This window comes from Chiloscyllium plagiosum, unplaced genomic scaffold, assembly GCF_037043375.1.
Source record: "Chiloscyllium plagiosum isolate Xiang-an unplaced genomic scaffold, Cpla_swu_hap1 HiC_scaffold_31, whole genome shotgun sequence".
Lineage (NCBI taxonomy): Eukaryota > Metazoa > Chordata > Chondrichthyes > Orectolobiformes > Hemiscylliidae > Chiloscyllium > Chiloscyllium plagiosum.
The window spans coordinates 3,347,647-3,368,767 of record NW_028270169.1 but is presented as its reverse complement, the minus strand read 5'-3'; the positions used below and the strand labels follow the sequence as shown (position 1 = coordinate 3,368,767).

Here is a 21,121-nt window from a genome sequence, read left to right as displayed (position 1 = left end):
CTGTGGTGGCCGGGAAGGTGCCAAGCAAGGAGAGTAGGGTGGTGGTGGCGTGAACCTGGCAAGGGTTCTACATCGGGGAGACAGGACGCCTTCTTGTGGATCGTTTCAGAGAACATCTCTGAGACACCCGCACCCAGCAACCTCACCGCCCCGTGGCTGAACACTTCAACTCCCCCTCCCACTCCATCAAGGGCATGCAGGTCCTGGGCCTCCTCCATCTCCAAATCCTAACCACCTGACGCCTTGAGGAAGAATGCCTCATATTCCACCTTGGGACCCTGCAACCACACAGCATAAACGTGGATTTCAACAGTTTCCTCATTTCCCCTCCCCCCACATTATCCCAGTCCCAAGCTTTCAACTCGGCACCACCCTCCTGACCTGTCTATCACCTATCCACTCCACCCTCCTCTCTGACTATCACCTTCTCCCCCACCTTCATCTACCTATCACATTCCCAGCTACCTTCCCCCCACAGGCCCACCCCCCTCCCATTTATCTCTCATCCCCCCGCCCATATTCCTGATGAAGGGCTTATGCCTGAAACGTTGATTCGCCTGCTCCTCAGATGCTGCCTGACCTGCTGTGCTTTTCCAGCACCACTCTCTCGACCCTGATCTCCAGCATCTGCAGTCCTAACTCTCTCCTGATGTTATATGTGGTCCAGCCTGACTGAAAAGCTCATTGGTGTTTCGTGCAGATTGATCAGTCACTACACAGTTTCCAAGGTGATCCAGAAAGGTTAGACACTCCAAAAATCTTACCTTTCCTTCCCTTCCTTTCCAATCCTCTGTAAAACCTAAAACATTAGCTATATTTTTGGTGACACCACTGATATTTGGTTAGTCCAAGCCCTATCTTTCCATGTGACACATGGGTGAAGTGCACTGAGATGTGTGTCAACTTTAAGTTGCTTTATGGAGATCAATTGTGTAATGTTGACTTTACTGAGACTGTCCACTTCAAACCATTTCAATTTAACTTTTGATATTACAACAGCCCAGAGTCATATTCCCCAGCTGAAGGAGTCTTTTGAAGAATTACTGTGACTGTTACAAGGTGCTGAACCCCAGCAGCTAAATGTGTCCCCAGGACCAGTCAATCAGCTGCCCTGCCTTTTCACTGCCTCAGGTCCTGAGCTGGGCTCTAGGACAATGGACACTGACCCAGACATTACACAACCTTCAGGTCAAAGGTCGTATTTACTGAGCAGAGACAGAGGCAGAGCCAGACAATGCAGCTGTAATCATTGCTCACTCCCTCAGCCTCACAGCCAGAGATAAGCAAGGCTCCAGAGATCTAGTTCAAGATGCCTCTGGAAAGGGAGGGGGTGAGATTCCCAATGTAGACCCGGCTGTGTTAGTTCCAATCCTGCTCCCATGCACCAGCTCCAATCTCCAGGGCACCGTTTCCTCACTAATATGACTAGGGTTCTTCACCATACCCTGTTAGAAAAGGACAGTGCTAATTTTAATCAATTCTTCAACAGAACAAGTCAGATTGGAAATGGCAGTCTGGGGGAGGGATTCAGAAAATGCTTTCAAGTCAGTGTTTCAGAGTAGTACATTTTGGAAGCAACTAGCGAGCAGATTATATGAGACTTGGTAAGAAGAGAGGATTCAGGGATGATCTTAAATAAACACATCTCAAAGTAGTAGTGATCACAATATGATTGAGTTTTACTTTCAGTTTGAAAGAAAGGAGACTGGGTCAAAGATACACACATCTTTGTGAAGTGGATATAAGGATAAAGAAGGTGGATAGAGATGGAGTAAGTGAGTGTGGCAGATGGAGTATGATGCAGGAAAATGTGAAGTTGTTCACTTTGATAGAAAGACTAAAAGTGGGTCAGAGAGTGCCTGCAGGGTCCAAGGTCCAAGCTGTTGAGTCACAGAAGATAGTCTGCAACCACAGCAAGTAGCTGAGAAGGTTAATGACATGTTATCCTTTATTACAACAGGAAATGAACACAAAAGTAAGTACCATCACATGTAGAAGCATACATTACTAATTAAAACTCTCTTTGTAAGAGAATCAAGGTTATGAGGCAAAGGCAGGACCTTAGAAATGAGGATTCTCAGATTGGTCATGATCTCATTGAATGGTGGAGGAGAATCAATGGGCTGAATGGCCTGTTTCTGTTCCTGTATCTTCTGGCCAGATAGTAAGGGTGTCATGATTGAAGTCTATAAGCCTCTGCGTGGTCTTGACAGAGTGGATGTGGGAAGGATGTTTCCTCTTCTGGGGGCATGCTGAGTTAGGGAGCAATGTTTCCGAATTAGGAATCAGCCTTTTGGCAAGGAGATGAGGGGAGTTGGTTTTCTCAGTGGGTAGGAACACACTGCCTCACAGGGTGGTAAGGGTAGGATATTGAATATTTTCCAAAGCTAGATTAGGTGGATTGACCATGCTAAATTGCCCATAGTGTCGGGGATGTGCAGGCTGGGGGGCATTAGCTATGGGAAATGCAGGGATGGGGTCCAGGGATCGAGCTGGTGGGATGCTCTTCAAAGGCTAGTCTGGACCAATTGGGCTGAACGGCCTGTTTCCACACTGTAGGGATTCTATGGTTCTAAGGTGAAGAGATTCTTGTGAGGCAGAGAGAGAAATGGGAGTGGGAGTGGGGGGAGGGGGGTGCAGAATTTAAACTAACATGATCAGCTGTAATCATCCTGAAAAGGTGTCAGGCCTGATGGGCTGAATGGCCTGCTGCTGCTCCATGTTTTAGATCTATCCCACCCTGTACCTTTTTAAACCCAGTCCATTCAAATCATCTTCACAATGTAACCTTTTCACCCAGTCTCATCTCATCAATAAAACAAGGAAGTGCAAGTGCTGGAAATCTGAAACAGAAACAGAAACTACTGGAGAGACTCAGCAGGTCTGGCAGCTTCTCTAGAGAGAGAACACAAAGAGACACATTTCAAGTCCAGTGATCTCCAATGAAGAGTCTCTACAGACACTGTTTTTCCAGCAATTTCTGTTTGCTTGACTGGGGGTTGACTGACTATCCACTGTTTGGTCAGAGGCTGCAGTTCGAATGAAATAACTGGGTTAATGATCAAACAGTATTCAGAATGAAAATATAATGTTTCAACCTGAAAATCCATCAGAAAAGATTTAGGATTAAATAGAAGCTAAACCCCAGTTAAAATGTTAGATTTCAATTTTGGAAATGTTAGAGTTTCGATTGATCATAGTTTTGAGAAATGGAATGTTGCCTGACTCTTAAATATATTTCTGCCGCCTGGCAGTTAGCTCAAGGATCTAAACTTTCCATAAACACATTTATTAGCTGAAGCTGTTAGTGCCTGTTTGATTCCCAGTTCACGAAGTTAACTTTAGAAAGAGCAGCACAGTTTCAGCCTAGCTCACATATTGCTTTGAGAGAGCTGGGACTATTACAGCCTTAACACTGCACACTCACCCCTCAGTCCCCCACCCTGAAACCCACTGTGGCACTTTCTTCTCTCAGGATTTCTGCTGGCTGCAGGTGAGAACATTTTAAGGGCAGGTGTCCAAAGGGATTGACTCCCACCATGGAGTCAGTAACCAGCAGTAAACAGGGAGGCAGGCGGGAGACTGGTCCAACCTAACTCAGGCAGCTGTAGCTCCCCAATAGTGACACTGAAGACTCTGCTCTTCCTTCACAAGAATACAACTGCAATTAACAACAACGCTCGTTTTTACCTTGTTGATTTTAACCCGACTGCGAATCCTCTTGCAAGGATGCCTGCCTTGAAGATGTTTTCCTCCTCTCTCTACAAGAATCTCAGTGAGTCTATCCCTCCACTCTGCAGGCATCCTGCCTTTATTCCTGATGAAGGGCTTTGCCCAAAACATCGATTTTCCTGCTCCTCGGATGCTGCCTGACCTGCTGTGCTTTTCCAGCACCACTCTAATCTAGATTCTGGTTTCCAGCATCTGCAGTCCTTGTGTTTAGCTAACAACAGATCTTTGCCAGGGGAACTGGGCAGAGTCCACTCTATTTACATGGACAGACAACAAGCTCATGTTTCGAGTCTAGATGGCTCTGACAAATAATCATTAGACTCAAAACATTAGCTTGCTGTCTCTACACAGGTGCTGTCTGACACGGTGTGATCTACAGCATTTGTTGTTTTCAGTACAGATTCCAGCATCTGCAGTAATTTGCTCCCACTCAGTCTATATACAGTGGGTCATAAACAATGTGTGTAAGAGAGAGAGAGAGAGAGAGAGAGTGAGAGAGAGAGAGTGTGAGAGAGAGTGTGTGTGAGAGAGAGTGTGTGTGAGAGAGAGTGTGAGAGAGAGAGTGTGTGAGAGAGAGTGTGTGAAGTCCCAAAACTAGAATCATTCTGTTCCAATCCCATTGATCCTGTATGTACACATCAAGCCTTTCCTTAATTTTGATGAATTAAATGTATTAGTGTATCCAATACTTTGTTTGATAAGAAGCTCCTACATTGGGAGAAAACATTGGAAGAACTAATAGCGATTGTGGATCACCTGGATTGACACACAGCCAACAATAATCTTAGTGAGAAATACCTGAGCCATATAGAAATACATCTGATCAAAATGGAATCATGTTCTCTTCCTTTTCACTAACTTTTCATAAATCTCTGGCAACCCATTGTATTTTGCTCACCCATATTCACATGACGTGGGCATCACTGGCTGGGCCCAGTATTTATTGCCCGTCCCTAGTTGCTCCTTGAGAAGGTGGGGGTGAGCTGCCTTCTTGAACCGCTGCTGTCCATGTGCTGCAGGGTAGACCCACAATGTCTTTAGGGAGGGAATTCCAGGATTTTGACCCAGTGACAGTGAAGGAATGGCAATATTTTTCCAACTCAGGATGTTAAGTGGTTTGAGGGGAACTTGCAGAGGGTGGTGTTCCCATGTATCTGCTGTCCTTGTCTTTCTAGATTGGAAGTGGCCATGGGTTTGGAAACTGTTGTCCAAGAATCTTTGGTAAATTTCTGTATTGCATCTTGTGGATAGTACACACTGCTGCTATTGAAGGTAGAAGGTACACACCTTCTGTCTTACAAAAGCAGCCTCAAGTCCCTCAGCCTTTCCTTGTAAGACCTCCCCTCCATACCAGGCAACATCCTAGTAAATCTCCTCTGAACCCTTTCCAAAGCTTCCACATTCTTCCTATAATGCAGTGACCAGAACTGTACACAATACTCCAAGTGCAGCCGCACCAGAGTTTTGTACAACTGCAACATGACCTTGTGTTTCCAAAACTCAATCCCTCTACCAGTAAAGGCTAACACATCATATGCCTTCTTAACAACCCTATCAACCTGGGTGGCAACTTTCAGGGATCTATGTACCTGGACACCGTGAGCTCTCTGCTCATCTACACTACCAAGAATCTTACTATTAGTCCAGTACTCTGCATTCCTGTTACTCCTTCCAAAGTGAATCACCTCTCAGCCCAGTTCTGCAGCTTATCTATGTCTCTGTAACCTACAGCATCCTTCAGCATTATCCACAACTCCACCAACCTTAGTGTCATCTGCAAACTTACTAAACCCATCCTTCTACACCCTCATCCAAGTCATTTATAAAAATGACAAAATGCAGTGGCCCCAAAACAGATTATTGCAGTACCCCAGTAGTAACTGGACTCCAGGATGAACTCTTCCCATCAACCACCACCCTCTGTCTTCTTTCAGCTAGCCAATTTCTGATCCAAACCGTTAAATCACCTTCTCTATTTTGTGCCATAGCCAACTGTGGGGAACCTTATCAAACACCTTACTGAAATCTATATACACCGCATCAATCACTTTACCCTCATCCACCTGTCACCTTCTCAAAGATCTCAGTAAGGTTTGGGAGGCAAACTATAGCCACTGTGTTTATGTGGTGAATCCAGTTGAATTTCTGAATAATAGTAAGCCCAGGGATGTTGATAGTGGGGGAATTCAGTGATGGTAACACCATGGAATATTAAGGGCGAGTGGTTAGATTCTCTCTTGTTGGAGATGATCATAGCCTGGCATTTGTATGGTGTAAATATTACTTGCCACTTGTCAGCACAAGCCTGGATATTGTCTAGGTCTTGTTGCATTTGAACATGGCCTGTGCCTGAGGAGTCACGAATGGTGCTGAACACTGTGCAATCATCAGCGAACATCCCCACTTCTGACCTTATGGTGGAGGGAAGGTCATTGATGAAGCAGCTGAAGATGGTTGGATTGAGGACACTCCTCTGAGGGACTCCTGCAGAGATGTCCTGGAGCTGAGGTGACTGACTCCAACAACCACAACCACCTTCCTGTGTGCCAGGTATCTCTCTAGCCTGTGGAGAGTTTGCCCCCTGATACCCATTGATTCCAGATTTGCTCAGGCTCCTTGATGCCACACTCGGTGAAAAGCAGCCTTTGAATCAAACCCCTTCCTATCCACTCTCATTGGAGAGAATCATAATGAATCCAAGCACTATCCAGTCAGTTTGAACCCTGGGTTTGGATCCCAGCTTCCTGTGCTGGAACATTCTCAGCGTCTCCTTCAGGAAGGAAGATTCCTGGGAGAGTTGGTTTGTGTTTTGTTAAAATGAAGGTAGTTGGGATTTTTCTGTTTGAACCATTCTTTTGGGGATTTTTTGTTTTTGTTTTCAGGAGTTGATGATAAATGTGTTACCAAAGCCATGATGGTTTTACCTCTCCCTGCTCAGACAACCATTTGAATCTGTTCTATAACAGTCACAACTGAGCATTTTCTGGAGAGAGACAAACTCTGTTGGGGAGGAGCAGGCAAACCAACTCACCACCAACAGGATGCTCCCCACTTGGTACATTTCTAGAAGGTTGGATAATGTTCAAACTGCCCTGAGACTGGTCTTTGTAATAAACAGGGAACCCGGACTTAAAATTTCATTGAAAGCTCCTGTGAAGCATTTTTGGAAAGTTTCATCATTTGGTAAAAGTGCTAGATAAATGTCCCCGAATCCAGTCTACACCTGCCACCTATAATATCTGTCCTCAATTACAAACTGTACCAGGGAATTTAATCTCACTCTGATCCGATGGTCAAATTGAGCTCAAATGTTGTCTTTCCAAGATTGATCTCAATTGATTTTTGGCTTAAATTCTCATGCGGAAACGTCAGTCCACTGCCCCCTCAGCACAACCCTTGTTTTGAGAAGAGTTTTGAAATGTTTCTTAGCTTTCTGCTGCAGAACTCCCTCTCCTCTCGTTCCCTGCTCTGATTTTAGTAATTTCACAGTAAAACTGCTCAGCGCCTTCCTTACCTGCCTCAGCACAGAGCGGTGTGCAGCGTCCACTCCCAATCCTGGGTAAATATTTGTCCTGACCTCGGGAGGGAGGGAGGGAGAGTGCTGGGCTTTGGCGGACCCACACACAGCGACGTGGCTGAGAACAGCAATGCGCTTGATCTCCCGGGATCCCAGTGAGAGAGAGAAGCTGTTTCCTGTCCACGCAGGCACTGGCAAAACTAACCAGAAAGGAAGTGCTGGGACCCCACTGGGCAGGCTCACTGCGGGAGAAAACACTCAAACAAAAGCTGCATCTGTCTTTCCGAGAGTTTTTAGTTGCGGACAAACCTAACGAATGGAAACCTGATTGGACAATGTGTAGGTCCCTGAACTCAGTGAAACCCTCCAGCCCATACCCCTGGCAGTGACAGCAGCCAGGGAGAGGGAACATCCAGTACCCAGTGAGGAAGAGGGTACAAATTGGGGAACAGCCCCCTCCTTCACTCACTATCGCATCAATACTGCCCCATCTACACTGCACCTCAGCTCCTGATGAAGAATGATCCAAATGATCATCGTCACCATCTCCATCCCCAAACTCATGTTCCCTTTCCCCTCTCCCTCCTTCTAAAGCCTTCCGCAGGGACCGTTCCCTCTGGAACACCCTGGTCTACCCTTCCTCCATTCTCAGTGCTTCCCCGCAGGCCCACATCACCTTCCCATGTCATCACAGAGAGTGTAATACCTGCCCAACATCTCAGTCTGTCTCAGGAACTGGCTTGCTGCAGTGTTCCAGTGAAGCTCAGCATAAGCTGGAGTAACAGCACCTCATTTTTCACTTACAAACCCGACAGCCCCCTGGACTCAATATCGAGTTCAATAATTTTAGGGCCAGAGCACCATTTCCCATGTCCTTCCCCCAGCCTCCACACACCAGGCTGTGTCATCACATGGACTGCTACCACAAACAACCCATTGTCAGGCACTGATGGTCTCCACAAGCAGCTCGATCTTCCAGGCTGACCTTTACCCAATTCATTGTCTGCTCAGCTGTGGTTCCCTCTCTCTCTGGGCTCCACCTCCACCTATCGATTGCTCCCCACTCTCACCCACCACCAAACCCTAAATCTTCAGCATATATACCAACCTTTTCCTAACTACAGTCAATTCTGAAGGAGTGCCTTTGGACCTGAGACGTTAACTCTGTTTCTCTCTATACCAACTGCTGCCAGCCCTGCTGAGTTTTTCCAGCACTTTCTGTTTTCGCTGAAAGAATGAGGTGTGATCTTATTGAAGCATACAAGCTTCTGAGGGGACTGCACACGGGAGATATTGAGAAGATGTTTCTGTCAGTGGGGGAGTCTGAAATTAGGGGGATATAGTCCCAGAAACAGGGGTCAATCATTTACAACTGAGACATGAAGGAATTTCCTCACCCAGAGAGGGTACTGAATGTCTGGAGTTCTTTATCCAGAGAGCTGTGGTGGCTAGATCAATGAAGATATTTAAACAGGAGGTAGATAAGAGTTTTTTTTAAATACCAGGGAGTTATGAAGAGCAGGCACAAAAGAGAAGTTAAGGCTTGATCCAATAGAATGATGAGACCAGCCTGAGAGGCTGAATGGGGTCGAGAGTGTGTCGCTGGAAAAGCACAGCAGGTCAGGCAGCATCCAAGGAGCAGGAAGATCAACATTTCGGGCAAAAGCCTCGTTCCTGATAAAGGGCTTTTGCCGGAAACATCGACTCTCCTGCTCCTCAGATGCTGCCTGACCTGCTGTACTTTGCCAGCACCATACTCTCGACTCTGACCTCCAGCATCTGCAGTCCTCACTCACTCCCTCCAGAGGGGCCGAATTGCCTTCTCCTGACCAGTAGGTCACAGTCAACACTACCTGGGAGTTCTAGAATGAATGGGATAACACATCATCCACTTTTTGCTTTGAAAGAATGAGACCCCATTCTGATCACACGTACAGGATGCACTGAGATAGATTGTCCCTCCACATTTTGTTTCCGATTTGCTCAATGTACAACCTGAACAAATCCAGTCCTTGTGCAGTTACATCTGGAGGAAACCATATCTGTTTTCTTTTGGAGTATCATCTGGATTGGAAATTAAACACTACTGTTTAACTGAAATACCAGGAGAGTTTTGCAGCTTAAAATCAAGTGGGATAGTGTGGTGTACGTTTTCATCTGTACAAAGCTATGTTGCTTTTGGAGCGGTGAGATTGTTACATTATCAAGGCACAATGGCACCAGGAGATATTGAATTAAGGAAAAAAAACACCTGGCAACGTCCTTCATATCGGTTCATCTCTGGTTTTGGCAATGCAGTTGGCAACATTAAATGTTGGCAAAAAGAAAATATTTCTGTCTCCTTTCTCTCCATGTGAGTAAAAGACACAAAACCTTAGGGACTCAAAAGAAAGAATTCTAATACAGAAAAGCCTGAGGTCCAATCACCTACTGGATCAAAGATCACCATCACACTGCAGACAACAGCTCTGCTAAATCAAACAAACTGACAGAAAACATTCCCCACATTGTGGGCTGGACCTTTAGTTGACAAAAATCATTGCCGCAGTCTATATCTGTCCACCCATAATATGTGTCAAACTGTTTGTATTTGTCTATTTTATTTGGGGTTTTAAAGGGGTATAAATTAAAATTGTGATTTTTTCTCTTCATCATTGTTAAAAGAAATGTATTTACAATAAATATTTATTTTCCTCTTCATGATGAAAGCTGAATACTTTTGCCCTCAATAACAGTGTGTAATGGAAACTGATCACCTTTTGTGGTTGAACTGGATTGTTAAACATTTGTGCTAACTTGTGGAACAGTGGAAGTTGGGTATCAGCCACGCTTCCTAACTACGTGGTAACACAGTGACCTGGTAGCTCAGATGGACAATAACATTTATCGTCGATGTGGTTTGTGCCCGTGTGTTAGTTTCAGTTTCCTGTGAGGCAGGAAGCTGATGAGATGTTGTTATTACCTCACAGAACCCGACCACTGAACATTACAATGGAATAGACCTTGGCTGCTCAACAATATAATATCTTTCTATGAATCATGTGTTTGTGTGAAAATCTCCTTCTCTGATGGTTACTCCTGATTCAAGGTGGATAACTATCAGCACAGTCACTGATCACACTCTGGTATCATTTTCCCCTCGTTCCAGCAAGTCAAGACACCATGGTCTTCCCAGACCATCGGGCTGCTCTCTCATTAGAGAGAGACAACTGGTGGTGGTTTAACCTGAGGGCCACTATTCCTCAGGCGAGGGGAGAGGTTGAGAAGGAGAGTCCTTCATGGTAACCTCAGTCAGTGCAGGAATTGAACCCACGCTGTCAGCATCACACTGCTTCACAAACCAACTGTCCAGCCAACTGAGCTAAACCAAGTCCACCATGCCCCCCCCCCACCACCACCACCTTTCCAACAATGTGTCAGTCAATACTTGAGGTTGAGTGTGTAGAAGGAAAGAACTGTATTAATCTGTCTCCTCAACACCAGGGTAAACATTGTTTCGCAGGAGGTTACAGCACATTAATAGCTCTCCAAAAATCTTGGTAAGTGGTTTTGACTGTCATTGGATGTTAATGTATAAACATTGTGAGACTCTTTGACTGAGGCTAGTGAGGAGAAAAGATTATTTGTTCAATACCCCAATACCCCAATCCCCACACATCATGGACTGGTACACGAGTGTAGCATTGGTGAAATAGTCATTTGGCAGAATGTAATCGTGTCCTTTGGCATTGAAGATATCGCTCACAATCTTGCAGCAACGTGGGATGAGATTGTCTCAGTTGGTCATTTGGATGTGTTTCAAATATCTTGGTTAGTTGATTAGTGTCAATGGATCCTTGCACCAATTTCATGGGTTTTCTGTTCCAATGTGATCATAGAAACATAGAACAGTTATAGCACAGGAAATGCCATTCCACCCAATGAATCTGCATCAAGTGATTGAACTAGCCACACATTCTAATCCAGATAACCAGCATTTACGCTGTAACCTCACAGGGTCATTCACTCTGTAACCTCACAACGTCATTCACTCTGTAACCTTACAGGGTCATTCACTCTGTAACCTTACAGGGTCATTCACTCTGTAACCTCACAACGTCATTCACTCTGTAACCTTACAGGGTCATTCACTCTGTAACCTTACAGGGTCATTCACTCTGTAACCTCACAACGTCATTCACTCTGTAACCTTACAGGGTCATTCACTCTGTAACCTCACAACGTCATTCACTCTGTAACCTTACAGGGTCATTCACTCTGTAACCTTACAGGATCATTCACTCTGTAACCTTACAGGGTCATTCACACTGTAACCTGACAGGGTCATTCACACTGTAACCTTACAGGGTCATTCACTCTGTAACCTTACAGGTTCATTCACTCTGTAACCTTACAGGTTCATTCACTCTGTAACCTTACAGGGTCATTCACTCTATAACCTTACAGAGTCATTCACTCTGTAACCTTACAGGGTCATTCATTCTGTAACCTTACAGAGTCATTCACTCTGTAACCTTACAGGGTCATTCATTCTGTAACCTTACAGAGTCATTCACACTGTAACCTTTCAGGGTCATTCATTCTGTAACCTTACAGGGTCATTCATTCTGTAACCTTACAGAGTCATTCACATTGTAACCTTTCAGGGTCATTCATTCTGTATCCTTACAGGGTCATTCACACTGTAACCTTACAGGGTCATTCATTCTGTAACCTTACAGGGTCATTCACTCTGTAACCTTACAGAGTCATTCACTATGTAACCTTACTGGGTCATTCATTCTGTAACCTTACAGGGTCATTCACTCTGTAACCTTACAGGGTCATTCACACTGAAACCTTACAGGGTCATTCACTCTGTAACCTTACAGGGTCATTCATTCTGTAACCTTACAGAGTCATTCACACTGTAACCTTTCAGGGTCATTTATTCTGTAACCTTACAGGATCATTCACTCTGTAACCTTACAGGGTCATTCACTCTGTAATCTTACAGGGTCATTCACACTGTAATCTTACAGAGTCATTCACTCTGTAACCTTACAGGGTCATTCATTCTGTAACCTTACAGGGTCATTCACTCTGTAACCTTACAGGGTCATTCACTCTGTAACCTTACAGGGTCATTCATTCTGTAACCTTACAGGGTCATTCACTCTGTAACCTTAAAGGGTCATTCACACTGTAACCTTACAGGGTCATTCATTCTGTAACCTTACAGGGTCATTCACTCTGTAACCTTACAGGGTCATTCATTCTGTAACCTTACAGGGTCATTCACACTGTAACCTTACAGGGTCATTCATTCTGTAACCTTACAGGGTCATTTACTCTGTAACCTTACAGAGTCATTCACTCTGTAACCTTTCAGGGTCATTCATTCTGTAACCTTATAGAGTCATTCACACTGTAACCTTTCAGGGTCATTCATTCTATAACCTTACAGGGTCATTCATTCTGTAACCTTACAGAGTCATTCACACTGTAACCTTTCAGGGTCATACATTCTGTAACCTTACAGGGTCATTCACACTGTAACCTTACAGAGTCATTCACTATGTAACCTTATGGAGTCAGTCACTCTGTAACCTTACTGGGTCATTCACTCTGTAACCTTACAGGGTCATTCACTCTGTAACCTTACAGGGTCATTCATTCTGTAACCTTACCGGGTCATTCACTCTGTAACCTTACAGGGTCATTCATTCTGTAACCTTACAGAGTCATTCACACTGTAACCTTTCAGGGTCATTTACTCTGTAACCTTACAGGATCATTCACTCTGTAACCTTACAGGGTCATTCACTCTGTAACCTAACAGGGTCATTCACACTGTAACCTTACAGGGTCATTCACACTATAACCTTACAGGGTCATTCACTCTGTAACCTTACAGGGTCATTCATTCTGTAACCTTACCGGGTCATTCACTCTGTAACCTTACAGGGTCATTCACACTGTAACCTTTCAGGGTCATTTACTCTGTAACCTTACAGGATCATTCACTCTGTAACCTTACAGGGTCATTCACTCTGTAACCTTACAGGGTCATTCACACTGTAACCTTACAGGGTCATTCACACTATAACCTTACAGGGTCATTCACTCTGTAACCTTACAGGGTCATTCATTCTGTAACCTTACAGAGTGATTCACACTGTAACCTTTCAGGGTCATTTATTCTGTAACCTTACAGGATCATTCACTCTGTAACCTTACAGGGTCATTCACTCTGTAACCTTACAGGGTCATTCACACTATAACCTTACAGGGTCATTCACTCTGTAACCTTACAGGATCATTCATTCTGTAACCTTACAGAGTGATTCACACTGTAACCTTTCAGGGTCATTTATTCTGTAACCTTACAGGATCATTCACTCTGTAACCTTACAGGGTCATTCACTCTGTAACCTTACAGGGTCATTTATTCTGTAACCTTACAGGATCATTCACTCTGTAACTTTACAGGGTCATTCACTCTGTAACCTTACAGGGTCATTCACACTATAACCTTACAGGGTCATTCACTCTGTAACCTTACAGGATCATTCATTCTGTAACCTTACAGAGTGATTCACACTGTAACCTTTCAGGGTCATTTATTCTGTAACCTTACAGGATCATTCACTCTGTAACCTTACAGGGTCATTCACTCTGTAACCTTACAGGGTCATTCATTCTGTAACCTTACAGGGTCATTTACTCTGTAACTTTACAGGGTCATTCATTCTGTAACCTTACAGGGTCATTCACTCTGTAACCTTACAGGGTCATTCATTCTGTAACCTTACAGGGTCATTTACTCTGTAACCTTACAGAGTCATTCACTCTGTAACTTTACAGGGTCATTCACACTGTAACCTTACACGGTCATTCACTCTGTAACCTTACAGGGTCATTCATTCTGTGACCTTACAGGGTCATTTACTCTATAACCTTACAGGGTCATTTACTCTGTAAATTTACAGAGTCATTCACACTGTAACCTTTCAGGGTCATTTACTCTGTAACCTTACAGGGTCATTCACTCTGTCACCTTACAGAGTCATTCACACTGTAACCTTACAGGGTCATTTACTCTGTAACCTTACAGGGTCATTCACACTGTAACCTTACAGGGTCATTCATTCTGTAACCTTACAGGGTCATTCACTCTGTAACCTTACAGAGTCATTCACTCTGTAACCTTACAGGGTCATTCATTCTGTAACCTTACAGGGTCATTCATTCTGTAACCTTACAGGGTCATTCACTCTGTAACCTTACAGGGTCATTTACTCTGTAACCTTACAGGATCATTCACTCTGTAACCTTTCAGGGTCATTCACTCTGTAACCTTTCAGGTTCATTTACTCTGTAACCTTATAGGGTCATTCACTCTGTAACCTTACAGGGTCATTCATTCTGTAACCTTACAGGGTCATTCACTCTGTAACCTTACAGGGTCATTTACTCTGTAACCTTACAGGATCATTCACTCTGTAACCTTACAGAGTCATTCATTCTGTGACCTTACAGGGTCATTTACTCTGTAACCGTACAGGATCATTCACTCTGTAACCTTACAGGGTCATTCACTCTGTAACCTTACAGAGTCATTCACACTGTAACCTTTCAGGGTCATTCACTCTGTAACCTTTCAGGTTCATTTACTCTGTAACCTTATAGGGTCATTCACTCTGTAACCTTACAGAGTCATTCATTCTGTGACCTTACAGGGTCATTTACTCTGTAACCTTACAGGATCATTCACTCTGTAACCTTAGAGGGTCATTCACTCTGTAACCTTACAGGGTCATTCACACTGTAACCTTACAGGGTCATTCACACTGTAACCTTACAGGGTCATTCACTCTGTAACCTTACAGGGTCATTCATTCTGTAACCTTACAGGGTCATTCACTCTGTAACCTTACAGGGTCATTCATTCTATAACCTTACAGGATCATTCACTCTGTAACCTTACAGGATCATTCACTCTGTAACCTTACAGGGTCATTCACTCTGTAACCTTTCAGGTTCATTTACTCTGTAACCTTACAGGGTCATTCACTCTGTAACCTTACATGGTCATTCACTCTGTGACCTTACAGGGTCATTTACTCTGTAACCTTACAGGATCATTCACTCTGTAACCTTACAGGGTCATTCACTCTGTAACCTTACAGGGTCATTCACTCTGTAACCTTACAGGGTCATTTATGCTGTAACCTTTCAGGGTCATTTACACTGTAACCTCACAGGGTCATTCACTCTGTAACCTTCCAGGATCAATGCTCCCAGTACATATTCAGGCTCCTTTTAACTGAGCTGAGGGTTTCTGCTTCAGCTACTAAATGAGCAGCAAATTCCAGACATCCACCACCTCCCGGGTGAAAAGGCTATTCCTCCTGTCACCTCTAAATCTTCCACCAATCATCTTAAATCCGCGCACCTTGGTCATTGATCTCTCTGCTAGAGGAAACAGATAATCCCTGGCCACTCTTTTCAGGTCCCTCATTAATTTGTATATCTTGGTGAAGTCACCAATGTTCTAGAGAGAACAACTTTAGTCTATCCAATCATTCCTCATGGCTGCATTGTTCAAGCCCTGGCAACATTCCTGTGTATAAACCTCCTCAGTGCACTCTCTTGACCAGTTATGGTCATGCTGTAAAGTGATGACGCACAACTATACACAAACCTTTAGCTGTAGCTAAAACAGTTTCTCACATTGTTCCAGTGTTACATTCCTGCTCTTACATTGAATACCCCACCCCTAGTGAAGGAACATTGAATACTTCACCTCCTCCCCCACACCCCCTCTCCCAAATGTAGGAACATTGAGTACTTCACCCCCAGTGACGGAACGCTGAATACCCCACCCTCAGTGAAGGGACATTCTAAGTGCCTGTAACCTGTGGACATGCAGCTCAATGTCTGTCACTTCCTCTTCCCCTCTCAATAACTGCTGCTGTAATGTGTTCCCCTTACTCTGCCTGTCCTCCCCAACATAGAGAATTTCACATTTCTCTTCCATTTCCCTCTTCTCCACCCACCCAACCAAACTGTTGAAACATTGCTATAGCGACTGTGCGTATTCTCTGATTGAAGTCGTCAGTTATGTCTTGGACCTCATGAATGTGCTCCTGCCATTAATGGAAGTTTGGAAACATCCTTGACATCTGTGTTCCTTGGTTAACTCTTCATGTGCTGTTTTTCTTTGGGCTTCTCTGGAGGATTTGATTTTTCAGACATTGTTGCCCAATGTCCTCCTGCACATGTCACAAAACATTGAACATTGTGGAACAGTCAAGCCACACAACATACAAAGTCTGAGTGACTGTAAAATTCTTTGAGTTGTAAGGTCAAGCAATGAAAGATGTTATTGGTCAGCTGCAATAGTTCTCAACTTGCCTCCATTCCAGCAGTGGGTCAATGGTATATTCTTACGGGGCATAAATTTAAGGTGAAAAGCAGGAGTTTAGAGGGGATTTGAGGAAAATTGTTTTGTCCAGAGGGTGGTGGTCATCTGGGATGCTCTGCCAGGGAAGGGGAGTTGGGGCAGGAAACCGCACAACCTTTAAAAACTACTTGCCAAGCATTTGAAATGTCAAAATGTCCAAGGTTATGTGTCTAGTGTGGGGAAGTGGGACGAGTGAAGGTCGTAGTGTATTTTTGATGGTACAGACTCAGTGGTCCGAAACCCCACTCTAGTACTGGTCGATTCTGACAGGAGGTTCACTCAGAAGCTCAGTTCAGAAGGATGTAACCACTGCTGTGGTAGTGTGCATTTCCAGGAGACATTAGCTACTGGTGAAATCACATTTCACACCTTTCAGTCTTTCATCCCATTTCCCCCTCTCAGTCAAAGCAAAATGCTCAGAGACATAGAATGGTTCTACCTCCTCCATCTTTATTCCAGGCCCTGGAGGGAGAGAGAACGACCCCTGTGCACAGAGACATGAATTCTTGGTCTTCTCTGGAATAGCAGTTTCTTAATGAACTAGATCGTGATTTTACAGGGAGGAGCATCCAATAAGGCAACATACGTATTGACAGGGTGTCTGTTACAATCAGCGAGAATCTACAGTAAAGACTAATCCATCTGCTGTTACACAATGAAGATCTGGCTTCACATAACGAATACTTTCACCTTGTTAACTGATCTCACATACTGAATGTTTCCAATATTGTTAAATGGTTCTATATAATGACTTTGTTAACCTAGTTAACCCATTACCCTTGCCTCCAGCACCCCATTGTTAACTGCAAGTTCTTATCAGTTCTGAGTCATGCTCAGCTGAAACTCTTGTTTCACAAACATCAAAACTTAAATCTTTGCCAAACTGCTCAGACCCGAGACACATTCTAAAGTCAATACCTCCATGTCAGTTGGTCCATCGTCTACATTGCATTAACACAAACATTAAGTACATCTCATAAAACCTGGAAAGTTTATAAAACGTTGATGAGCAATTCACAAGGATTTGAAACTGATTCATACACTACTTGCAGCAACACCAAATTTGACAATCGTCATTCTCTGTCAACTATTTTCAGGAAATACGAGCAAATTGCATTTCAGTAGCAGACACCTTGACAGAATGTCAACAAAGTGACAAACCATGTATAAAGGCGAGATTTCCACTCCTCTGCAATTTTTGTGCTCTTTAAGACTGCCAGTATGAGAGTCTGTGTCACAGTGTAATGTGGATCTGTGTCACATTGTAATGTGGATCTGTGTCACAGTGCAATGTGGACCTGTATCACAGTGTAATGTGGATCTGTATCACAGTGTAATATGGATTTGTGTCACAGTGTAATGTGGATATGTATCACAGTGTAATGTGGATCTGTGTCACAGTGTAATGTGGATTTGTATCACAGTGTAATGTGGATCTGTACCACAGTGTAATGTGGATCTGTATCACAGTGTAATGTGGATCTGTGTCACAGTGTAATGTGGATCTGTGTCACAGTGTAATGTGGATCTGCGTCACAGTGTAATGTGGATCTGTGTCACAGTGTAATGTGGATCTGTATCACAGTGTAATGTGGATCTGTGTCACAGTGTACTGTGGATCTGTGTCACAGTGTAATGTGGATCTGTATCACAGTGTAATGTGGATCTGTATCACAGTGTAATGTGGATCTGTATCACAGTGTAATGTGGATCTGTACCACAGTGTAATGTGGATCTGTATCACAGTGTAATGTGGATCTGTATCACAGTGTAATGTGGATCTGTGTCACAGTGTAATGTGGATCTGCGTCACAGTGTAATGTGGATCTGTGTCACAGTGTAATGTGGATCTGTATCACAGTGTAATGTGGATCTGTGTCACAGTGTACTGTGGATCTGTGTCACAGTGTAATGTGGATCTGTATCACAGTGTAATGTGGGTCTGTATCACAGTGTAATGTGGATCTGTGTCACAGTATAATGTGGATCTGTGTCACAGTGTAATGTGGACCTGTATCACAGAGTAATGTGGATCTGTGTCACAGTGTGATGTGGATCTGTATCACAGTGTAATGTGGATCTGTGTCACAGTGTGATGTGGATCTGTATCACAGTGTAATGTGGATCTGTGTCACAGTGTGATGTGGATCTGTATCACAGTGTAATATGGATCTGTGTCTCAGTGTAATGTGGATCTGTATCACAGTGTAATGTGGATCCGTGTGACTGTGTAATGTGGATCTGTATCACAGTGTAATGTGGATCTGTGTCACAGGGTAAATGTGGATCTGTATCACAGTGTAATGTGGATCTGTATCACAGTGTGATGTGGATCTGTATCACAGTGTAATGTGGATCTGTGTCACAGTGTAATGTGGTTCTGTATCACAGTGTAATGTGGATCTGTATCACAGTGTAATGTGGATCTGTGTTACAGTGTAATGTGGATCTGTATCACAGTGTAATGTGGATCTGTGTCACAGTGTAATGTGGATCTGTATCACAGTGTAATGTGGATCTGTATCACAGTTTAATGTGGATCTGTGTCACAGTGTAATGTGGATCTGTGTCACAGTATAATGTGGATCTGTGCCACAGTCTAATGTGGATCTGTGTCACAGTGTAATATGGATCTGAATCACAGTGTAATGTGGATCTGTGTCACAGTGTGATGTGGATCTGTATCACAGTCTAATGTGGATCTGTATCACAGTGTAATGTGGATCCGTATCACAGTGTAATTTGGTCTGTATCACAGTGTAATGTGGATCTGTGCCACAGTGTGATGTGGATCTGTATCACAGTGTAATGTGGATCTGTGCCACAGTGTGATGTGGATCTGTATCACAGTGTAATGTGGATCTGTATCACAATGTAATGTGGATCTGTGTCACAGTGTAATGAGGATCTGTGTCACAGTGTAATGTGGATCTGTTTCACAGTATAATGTGGATCTGTGCCGCAGTCTAATGTGGATCGGTGTCACAGTGTAATTTGGATCTGAATCACAGTGTAATGTGGATCTGTGTTACAATGTGATATGGATCTGTATCACAGTGTAACGTGGATCTGTATCACAGTGTAATGTGGATCTGTGTCACAGTGTAATGTGGATCTGTGTCACAGTGTAATGTGGATCTGTATCACAGTCTAATGTGGATCTGAATCACAGTGTAATGTGGATCCGTATCACAGTGTAATGTGGATCTGTGTCACAGTCTATTGTGGATCTGTATCACACTGTAATGTCGATCTGTGTCACAGTGTAATGTGGATCTGTGTCACAGTGTAATGTGGATCTGTATCACAGTGAAATGTGGATCTGTATCACAGTATAATGTGGATCTGTGACACAGTGTGATGTGGATCTGTATCACAGTGTAATGTGGATCTGTGTCACAGTGTAATGTGGATCTGTATCACACTGTAATGTGGATCTGTGTCACAGTGTAATGTGGATCTGTGTCACAGTGTAATGTGGATCTGTATCACAGTGAAATGTGGATCTGTATCACAGTGTAATGTGGATCTGTATCACAGTGTAATGTGGATCTGTGTCACAGTGTAATGTGGATCTGTATCACAGTGAAATGTGGATCTGTATCACAGTGTAATGTGGATCTGTGTCACAGTGTAATGTGGATCTGTATCACAGTGTAATGTGGATCTGTATCACAGTCTAATGTGGATCTGAATCACAGTGTAATGTGGATCCGTATCACAGTGTAATGTGGATCTGTGTCACAGTCTATTGTGGATCTGTATCACAGTGTAATATGGATCTGTGTCACAGTGTAATGTGGATCTGTATCACACTGTAATGTGGATCTGTGTCACAGTGTAATGTGGATCTGTGTCACAGTGTAATGTGGATCTGTATCACAGTGAAATGTGGATCTGTATCACAGTGTAATGTGGATCTGTATCACAGTGTAATGTGGATCTGTGTCACAGTGTAATGTGGATCTGTATCACAGTGTAATTTGGTCTGTATCACAGTGTAATGTGGATCTGTGCCACAGTGTGATGTGGATCTGTATCACAGTGTAATGTGGATCTGTGCCACAGTGTGATGTGGATCTGTATCACAGTGTAATGTGGATCTGTATCACAATGTAATGTGGATCTGTGTCACAGTGTAATGAGGATCTGTGTCACAGTGTAATGTGGATCTGTTTCACAGTATAATGTGGATCTGTGCCGCAGTCTAATGTGGATCGGTGTCACAGTGTAATTTGGATCTGAATCACAGTGTAATGTGGATCTGTGTTATAATGTGATATGGATCTGTATCACAGTGTAACGTGGATCTGTATCACAGTGTAATGTGGATCTGTGTCACAGTGTAATGTGGATCTGTGTCACAGTGTAATGTGGATCTGTATCACAGTCTAATGTGGATCTGAATCACAGTGTAATGTGGA

General features: G+C 43.7%; 1 protein-coding gene across 1 annotated transcript in view; it reads right to left on the bottom strand.

Moving 5' to 3' along the window:
* The window catches only part of LOC148141843 (pigment epithelium-derived factor-like), a 74,897-nt gene extending 67,496 nt beyond the window's left edge, over positions 1-7,401 (bottom strand). The window contains exon 1 of the mRNA XM_087977139.1: positions 7,247-7,401. The gene's annotated coding sequence lies outside the window, so the exon portion shown is untranslated. The remainder of the gene's footprint in view (positions 1-7,246) is intronic.
* Between the last annotated feature and the right edge of the window lie 13,720 nt (positions 7,402-21,121).